This window comes from Benincasa hispida, chromosome 11 (assembly GCF_027475165.1).
Source record: "Benincasa hispida cultivar pf3 chromosome 11, pf3_genome.v1.1, whole genome shotgun sequence".
NCBI lineage: Eukaryota > Viridiplantae > Streptophyta > Magnoliopsida > Cucurbitales > Cucurbitaceae > Benincasa > Benincasa hispida.
The window spans coordinates 71,882,407-71,890,681 of record NC_143488.1 but is presented as its reverse complement, the minus strand read 5'-3'; the positions used below and the strand labels follow the sequence as shown (position 1 = coordinate 71,890,681).

At 31.4% G+C, this 8,275-nt stretch overlaps 1 pseudogene; it reads left to right on the top strand.

Annotated features, from left to right (window-relative positions):
- The first annotated feature begins 2,765 nt into the window (after positions 1 to 2,765).
- Positions 2,766 to 4,532, top strand: LOC150032867 (uncharacterized; annotated as a pseudogene).
- Positions 4,533 to 8,275: the final 3,743 nt, after the last annotated feature.

Sequence of the window (8,275 nt, the reverse complement as noted above, 5' to 3'; positions counted from 1 at the left end):
ATATACATATAGACCGTTTTGGCTATATACTAAAAGTTGATCCAGATTTACGTCTCTACATAAAGTTTAAGTATTCATGTTATAGCCAAGGGTTCATTAGTTTATTGGATTTATGAATCTATGAGTGCAATTTATATACTTAATAAAAAAATTATTGAAATACTTTCAATAACATTTTTATTGTTGATAGAATATGTTTAATGTTTACAAACTGCGAGTTTTAGGACATATAACTCAACAGAGTATTGGTCAATTGCAATTTTCTTAAAGAATAATTTGAATGAATTTCTTGCTGGTGGTTTTCTTGGTTCCTGATTTTGATAACTTAGTGAATTTAAAATAAAAATTTCTAATTGATAATTTTGTAATTTAAATATCAATTTTAATTGATAATTTTGTGAATTTGATTTTAATGAGAGAAAATATTACCGATTTGAGCTAAATTTTGATTAATCATTTGTTGATTAGAGTTAAGTTTGATTAATCATGTTGTAGATTCAAGATTAATTGATCAAATTGTGGTTTAAAATTAAATTTGATTGATATTTTGATGAACTTAAGTTTAAATTTGATTGATAATGTGGTAAATTTAAATTTTAATTTGATTGATATTTTGGTAAATTTAAATTTAAATTTGATAAAAGATATTTAGTGATATTCACATGTTTATGTTGCTTTAATTGTATTATGTGTATGCAATTATTGAGTGAATTTGGGTAAAGACTATTTAGTGTTCTTTTATCCATTATTTTTGTATAATAATATTGTTATATTATTGTGTCTTATATTGTAATACCCCGCACATTTTTTGGTAATAATGTAATTTCAGTAACTTTATTATTTGAAATTTTAGTAATTATTATTAGTTGAAAGGCATTTTTGGAATTTTGGACTTCAAGTGTAAGTGCGGGAAGTTAATTATTGGCGTGAAATTATTCAAATTGGAAATTAATGGTAGGAATTAATTTTCTTTTGAAACGGAAAGGAGTTTAATAGTAAAACGGGAAGGAATTAAATATAATGGAATTTAATAATAAAACAGAAAGGAATTAAATGTAATAGAATTTAATAGTAAAACGGAAAGGAATTAAATGTAATTATACTTATTTCCTTTTTTGTTTTATAATTATTGTTATTATTATTGGTTTTTTTTTAAATCAAACCCCACCTCCCATCTGTTCGTTTTCTTCTTCCAATGAACAACGGCAATGCCCACGATCTCCAACCAATGTCCTCTGATGCCACAGCATACAACTTCAACGGCCACAACGCTTGCGACTTCTAGCAACTTTAAGCAGCATCTCGCATGATCAAAACACCCTAACAACAACATTTTCCCCTTTTTGACAATTGTTCAACAGTTCCCTATTCTATTTCAACATTAGATTTAAGTTACCCTCTTCTTAATGGCTCCAAATTTTGAACAACAACCAACAAGGATTAAAGTTGTTTTGCATGTTTGTTTGATTCAAAGTTCCATTGGGCAAGGAAGAGGTTGAGCTTCTAGTTTCTAGAGTTTGTGATTAGAGGTAAATAATCTTACTACTGGAACTGCCCACGAGCCAGACATTAGATGTATGCTAGCATGATAAATGAATGTTATGGCAGGATGATAGCATGATAGACTGATAGTATAATATGATCAAAGTATGTTCTGGTACGAGATCTGAATTATTTATTTATGCACATAGATACTTGAAGCTAGCATGAGATGGTGTGTGATTCCATATGGTTTTATTTGATCTGTTGAAGTTGAGGATTGTAAGACTAGTTACAAGGATAATTTTGACTGTTTTGAGATTTAATAGACTGTTTAGAAAAGATATATGAGCATGTGATAATATGATTGAAGCATGTTAATGTATGAGCATGATTTAGAATTTTATGAAATATATTAAAAGGACGATTGGGCAAGACCCTAAATTATGAGTTAAGCGACACCACTACGGAAATATCTTAAAGTTAGGTGAAAGTTAGAGCATTTTGTTGATGTGCTTATTGATGTGATTTATTATGAAAATACGTAAGTCATATGATGTATTATAAAATTTCAAATGTTTGATTGTTACATGAGTTAGTGCGTGAAAGTGATGTACTAGAGTGGATCCATTAATACTAGATTAATTATGAGGTTAACTAGCCTGACCTTGATCAGGAGATTTTAGAGGATTCATGATTAGGTAAATGTTATATGTAATATGAAGTTATATGCAATCTCTTTTCCTTTCCATACTATGTGACTACATGAAAGTGATGCACGTCCAAAGGCGCTAGTACATGAAAGAGATGTACTAGGGCTGGTGTGGATGAAAGTGATGCCCAGAGGGTACCTGGGTATACTAAAGAGGTACATACTCAGTGGGTTATATGTATATGAAAGAGGTATATGTCTAACCATATGTACGAAAGAGGTACGCATCCCTACCTTTATAGAGAGGATCTGGGGTGTACGAAAGAGGTACATACTCAATGGGTTATGTGTATACGAAAAAGTTGTGTACATAACTAGATGTACGAAAGAGGTACATTCAGTAGGTTATGTGTATACGAAAAAGGTGTATACGTAATCATGTGTACGAAAGAGGTACACATTAAGTGAGTTATGTGTATACGAAAGAGATGTATGCATAACCATGCGTATGTAAGAGATTGTGTTTCCTTCGGGATTCACCAGAGGTTACGGGTCATATGGGACTTACTAGAGGTAGTGAACATACTTAACTACAGTAGGATAGAAATAAGTTTTTCATACATGTATGAGTCCCATGAGGACTAGAGCAGTTTATATGTTTCATCAAAGGTAGGTATCTAGAGGGCATAGATGTCCAGCCAAACCCCAGTAGTGGGGTTACTTACTGAGTATTTTATACTCATTCTTTCTCATGTTGTTGTTTCAGGTAAGAGTAGAGATGCACCGGCGATGGACAAGCGGAATTCGTGATCGAGCCACTGGGACTAGTTTTTACGCTTCTGCATCATGAGATTTAGAGTTCTTTTCAAGGTTCTCTTAATTTTTAGTTTTGATGTTTAAAACTTACATTTAAGAATCGTTTTTCAGACTTATTTATTATCCATTATGATTTATGGGTACCCTACTATTGATTTAGTATTAGAATTTAATGAAAGACTTTTGAACTTACCTTATTTAATTAGCATTTATTTCGCCATAACCGAGTGTCATTTTGAGTTCCATGCATGCATGTATTTAGTAACGGCCTAACTTAAGTCATAGGGGATCAGGTCGTTAAATATATTTTAGATTGAATTGGTCAAAGTAATATGTTATCAAAGTAACTTCTATTATCTAGATTATTTTTAATCTAAAATATAAAATGTGCATCTTCATGGATTTATGCGGATAATCATCAGCCTAAAGGAATATAAACATTTGGCCAAATTGTGTATAGGCATGTGGTAATGAGTATGTGATAATTATAAGGGTTACTCATGTGAAAAATAGACGGTCTAAAAAAAGACTATTTTTTTACAGAGTTTATTGCTAATACTTTCATTATTGCATTGAGAGTACCATTTACAGTTGATGTTTTTGCTCAAAGGTTAGACATCAATGTTGTGTTAGGTATCTTGTTAAAGGGACCTACCACATATGTGAAATTATTTGTTTATATTTTAATTGTGAGTATATATTTTGTTGTGTATTTTTTCAGTTAGTCTTACTCAAATATCTGAAAATCTGAGTTTAATCCCTAAGTTGAATGGATCTAGACCTTGCATTAAGGACCGATAAACCTACTTCTACTGAGGAACAACAAAATACGACTAATATAAAGAAATGGGAACGATCAAATCGCATGTGTCTGATGATCATTAGAAACTCCATTCCAGAGTCTTTTCATGGCTCTATCACGAAAAGTAAAAATGCCAATAAGTTTCTTGCATTGAGAAATATTTTGCTAAAAATGAAAAAAGGGGAGCAAGTAGTCTTTTGACTTCTTTAACTTCCATGAGGTTTAAGGGTAATGGGAACATAAGGGAGTACATTATAGAAATGTATAATCTCGCAAGTAAATTAAAGGCACTTGATATCGAGATAAATGAAAATTTACTCATACATTTGGTACTTATCCCTCTTCCTGCAAAATTCACTCAATTTAAGATAAGTTATAATACTCAGAAGGATAATTGGAGTATTAATGAGCTTATCTTACAATGTGAGCAAGAAGAAGATAGGATTAAGAGAAAAAGAATAGAAAGTGCTCATTTGGCAACTGACTCTCGTGATAAGAAGAAAAGGAAATCTATAGGTGCTGCAGAAGAGACATCTCAGCAAAATAAGAGCAAGAAATTGGCTACTTAAAATCCTTGTTTTTCTACAAAAAGAAAGGTCACTTCAAGGAGGATTGTCCCAAGTACACCAAATGGTGTGTAAATAAGGGTAAACTTCATACTTTCGTTTATTCTTATGTTAATTTAGCTTTTGTACCTACAGATACTTGGCGGGTAGATTCTGGTGTTATTACTCACATAAGTATATCAATGCAGGGTTGCCTGTGGAGCCGACAGCCAAGTGATGTTGAAAGATTCATCTATGTGGGTGATGGCAAAGTAGTTCCAGTTGAAGCTATTTGGAATTTTAGATTACATTTAAAAATTGGTTGTGTATTTGGATGTGAATGAGACCTTTATTATACTATCATTTAGACAAAATTTAGTTTCTATTTCCAGTTTGGACAAATTTTGTCTTTCTTGTTCTTTTGGAAATAATATAGTTAGTCTTTTCAAGATTCCAAGCTCGGTTCTTTAATTGATAATCTATATATGCTTGATTCTTTTGCTTCATTTAACAAGATCCTGTTATCTAATTCATGTGGTATAAGGCATAAACTAAATGAGAATTTCGGTATATTATGGCACAAGCATTTAGGTCACGTCTCTAAATAGAGACTTCAGAGACTTGTGTCAGATGGAATTCTTGATTCCCTTGATTTAAGTAGCTTCAACGTTTGTGTGGAATGTATTAAGGGAAAACAGACAAACATAAGAAAATTAGGTGCCAACAGATGCTCAGACGTCTTAAAACTAATACATACAGACATTTGTGGTCCATTCCCTACGACTTCTTGGAATAGACAACAATATTTTATTACGTTCATAAACGACTATTCAAGATAGGAGTACCTATATTTAATTCATGAGAAGTCTCAATCTTTGGACGTTTTCAAGTCTTTCAAAGTTGAAGTTGAACTTCAACTTGGAAAGAAAATTAAAGTTGTCAAATCTGATCGTGGTGATAAATACTACGGTAGATATGATAGATTAGGTGAACAACATCTAGTGCCCTTTGCCAAATACCTAGAGGAATGTGGAATCGTCCTGCAATACACTATGCCGGGAAAACCTAACATGAATGGTGTAGCAGAAAGGAGAAATAGTACACTTAAGGATATGGTAAGAAGTATGATTAGTCGTTCTTCTTTACCAGAATCTCTCTGGGTGAGGCACTAAAGACTACAGCATATATCCTTAATAGAGTACCTAGTAAAGCAGTAGCTAAAACCTCTTATGAGCTGTGGAGGGAAAGAAGCCTAGTATTAGGCACCTTCACATTTAGGGTTGTCCAGCTGAGGTTAGGCCTTATAGGCCTAATGAAAGAAAATTGGACTCAATAACTATTAGTTACTATTTTTTTGGGGTATTCTTAGCGCTCTTGGGTTGATCCCTCTTTTAGATCATTGTTTGAGACAAAAAATGACGTTTAGGAACTTATCGAATTACCACCAGAAGTGAAACTCATAGGTTATAAATGGATATTTAAAACCAAAAGAGACTCACATAGCAATATCGAAAGATATAAGACTCGTCTTGTTGTAAAGAGTTTTACTCAAAAGAAAGGCATTGATTACAAAGATACTTTCTCTCCGGTTTCATCGAAAGACTCTTTTAGGGTAATCATGGTACTAGTGGCTCACTTTGATTTAGAGTTGCACTAGATGAATGTAAAAATTGTGTTTCTCAATGGGAACATTGATGAAATTATTTATATGGTGCAACTAGAAAACTTTGTGTCTGGTAATTCAAAGTCTGTGGTGTATAAATTGAAGAAATTCATCTACGGTCTCAAGCAAGCTTCTCGTCAATGTATCACGAATTTCATGAAGTGATAACCTCCTATGGTTTTGAGGTAAATATAATAGAAAATTGTGTATATCACAAGTTTAGTTGGAGTAAATCAATCTTTCTAGTGTTATATGTCAATGACATACTCATAGCAAGTAATGATGTAGGTTTATTGCATGACTCTAAGAGATTTCTAAAAAAGAATTTTGAGATGAAGGATCTTGATGATGCTTCTTTTGTATTAGGAATTGAAATACTGCAAGATCATTTTCAAGGTATTTTGAGAGTTTCACAAACAAACTACATTAAAAATATTTTGAGTAGATTTGGCATGAAAGATTGTACACCAAGAGATATCCCAGTCGCCGAAGGTGATAAATTTCATTTAGGTTAATGCTCCAAGACAACACTCAAGACTAATTATTTGAAACAATTTTTACCATTTGAAACAATTTTCCTTTTTTATATTTGTGAAAAAAATTCTAAATTATTTTAACTACATTTTTTAATCTTGAATAATGTTCTTACTTAATTTTAGTTATTAATATTTGGTATTATTAATGATATGTTAAAGAAAATTTTAGTACTATAGTAGCACATACTCCAAATAATTAATTAAAATAAAAATTAGAATAAATTTAGGCCAGTTGAATTATGTTCATTATTGGTGTGTTATAGAGTCGACAATACTAAATACAAAAAGAAATGATTTAAAAGTTTAAATGTGAAGTTTTATGTAATTTAGAAACTGGAGAAATAAAAGTATTCTAGTGACAATGTATTATATAACCTTTTTATTTATTTTAATTAAAGTGATAAAGTGATAGATATTAGAAAACACATGAAATTAAGGGATGACATATAACTTTTTTTTACCTAAACTTTCAATTTTATTAAACTAGAGTTTAAACGTAGATAAGTATTGTAATCCTTTATCTTAAACTTAAATAAATGTCATAATTTTATCCACTAAAATAATAAGTTCCTTTAAAGAAGATTGCCAGTATGGTGAGGAACCCATCGGCTCTGAAAGCCGAAAGCCATTTGCAGTCATCACAATTTCCTTTAAAGAAATTGTTTAGAAGAAAAGATTCCAATAGCTATTTATTAATAGGTGCAGCCTCGGTTGTAGTTATATGTCCTCTTTTATAAAATAGTAAAAAAAAAAAAAAATACTTCAATTTTTTAATAAAAAGATATTTGTGAAATGAAAATTTTTAATTGAGTAATTGGTTTGGACTATACATAAATAAGTCTAGTTCAGTCAACACCTAAATATTTTTCATAATAAATTTTAGATTCTATGTCTAGCACGGAATTAAGGAGATTTTACACAAAAATGACATCATTAAAGTTGGTTTTAAGTTTTAAAAGAATTATTTTAATTATTATTGAGAATAAGAAGATAATCTAGCTTATGGTCACGAATGTTAAAGAAGAATGCTATAACACTTTGCAGAACAATACAAATAAAGGCAAAGAGTAATAACACAGATCCAATATAGAAATTGGTAGCTCATAGTTTGGTGAATTACACTTACGTCTAGTGGTAATGTGCCCAAGAATGATAAATCTACTAATGTAAAGTAAAGCAATTACAACGTTGTACTTATCTACAAAGACAATACTATAATAGTGACACATAAAAAGTTTGACTTCTTGAATTAACCCCTAGGCTCCACTAAATGTGAGACTTCCTCTCAAGACATCTTAGGATCCCTCTAAGTATAGGTAGATTACTAGATAAACACTCAGGCTCCCCCTAAGCGTAAGACGTCTTCTCACCAAGTAGTTTATCTTTCTTTCTTCCAATGAAGCTCATCCACTCTATGAACTTAGAATGCCCCTAAGTTAGAGAATCTCTCTCTTCTTTTATGCACTCGATCAGTAATCTCTATATAAGAACCATCAAGATTCAGAACACACAACCTTCTCCAAGGAGGTCGCACACTTGCAATTCTTGTTGAACTCACAAGAAGGCGGCAACAATGTTCTCTTTTCAAAATAATCGTCAACCCTAGCAAACACAAAGACAACCCTTAAATATGCACAACATAACATAAAAGAAAATCCGATCAAAATATTCTAAGCCCAATAGGTAGGAAAACAAAATCAAAGAGAATAAGTTGTCATAATCTTCTCGATAAGGAAATTATTAATCTCTAGAATCTGTATCTTGACGCGAATACTAGGTTAT